Raw genomic sequence first — 1,574 nt, 5'->3', positions numbered from 1 at the left:
TCTATGATACATATCAAGGCAATGGTTATGGTGGACCTTTCCGTGACAATCAACACCCACCACACTATACCTATGAGCCCCTTCCTCAACATAACTTTGAACCACCATATTCACAAGCCCCTTTCCACCATTCACCTCCATATGACCCTAACCCTTATCCACCTTATGAACCATACTTAGAACCACCCCCATTCCAGCATAATTACTCCCAAGAACCATCACCTCAATATACACTATCTCCTTATCCTTATCAAGAAGAACCACCTTCCTATCATGAACCATTCTTCCCAACAAATGAACTCTCCTGTCCACCTCAACCTCCATTGGATAACAACACACGTATCTCTAATCTCATTGGTCTCACCTCTAAACACCAATATCTTATATCCCGCAGGGACCAACCCTCCACCTCCAATATTCAACCCTCAAGCTTCAGTGCACCGCCACCCTCCGTGCAAGGATACCCATATCCATCAATCCAAGAGCAACATGATCCCAATGATGCAATTGACATAGAACAAGAGAGAAGGGATCGTCTTAGGGACGTAATCGCAATGGATCGATTACACGCGGCCTTATTTCCAAAGGAGCAAGAGGAGGCCCAAAATGTGGAGGTAGGAGAGACCCTTGAAGATGAAGGAGTAGTTGAAGGGAGTTCTCGTGGAAAGAAAATCATCAAGGAGGAGTACAATTTTATACTAAAATAACTGGACGAAGCTGCAATAGTTAAAAAGGAAATGGTTGAAGACTTAGGAGATGCGGAACCTCTATGGAATAGTCCAGTTATAGAGCCTCCTCCCAAGATGTTTGATGTTGATGTTGAGGAGGGTGTACAACCTCCAAGGCATATCATGGTTGAAGACTTGGAAGAGGTTGATCAAGAGATGGAGATTAAAGAAGAAAAAGTACAACCTCCCATGACCTTGGTAAGCAATGAAGAAGAGATTGAATTGGAAGAAAGCTACCAAGAGAAAGAGGTTGAAGTTGAAGAAACTTTCAAAGAGGTGGAAGTTATCAAGAAAGAACACACAGGAGTGAAGCTTGAAACCACCTTGCCAAAGTTGTTGGAGACCCCTCCCCCTAAGTCGCCATCATCCTTCACAACATTCAAGTGGGAAAAATTCGTATCTCTTGGCTTTCTCATTCCACTTGAATATGGTCTACTGGAGACGGATGGTCAACTTAGAGCTCTTTATGGCATTAAGAATGTGAGGGAGATGGTCAGTGGGAGGAACTGTCAAGCAAGGTTCAATATGGTTGTGTGCTCGAAGTTTAAACACAAAGGTTGGTGTAGAGCTCGATTGAATGGATCTAGGAAGTTGTTTGGACGTTTCAGTGAGAATTCAAATTGCTTGCCACCTGGTTGGAACAATCGTGATCAATACAAAGACGGGTGCAAAAGCAAGGTTTGGGACCTCAGAATTCATTCTAGCAATTTACACTCTTGGGGCCTTGTCACTTGCTTTAAACTTCTTGAAGGCTTTTTGCGCCTAGTATGGGATCCCGGAGGCCATTGGAAGTCCAAGCATTGGTGGAAGTTTCAAGATGAGTTCAAGCACAAGCCACCATGACAA

The sequence above is a fragment of the Arachis stenosperma genome, chromosome 1 (genome assembly GCF_014773155.1).
Source record: "Arachis stenosperma cultivar V10309 chromosome 1, arast.V10309.gnm1.PFL2, whole genome shotgun sequence".
NCBI classification, from domain to species: Eukaryota; Viridiplantae; Streptophyta; class Magnoliopsida; order Fabales; family Fabaceae; genus Arachis; species Arachis stenosperma.
The sequence above is the reverse complement of the archived record's forward strand: the minus strand, read 5'-3'. Positions refer to the sequence as shown.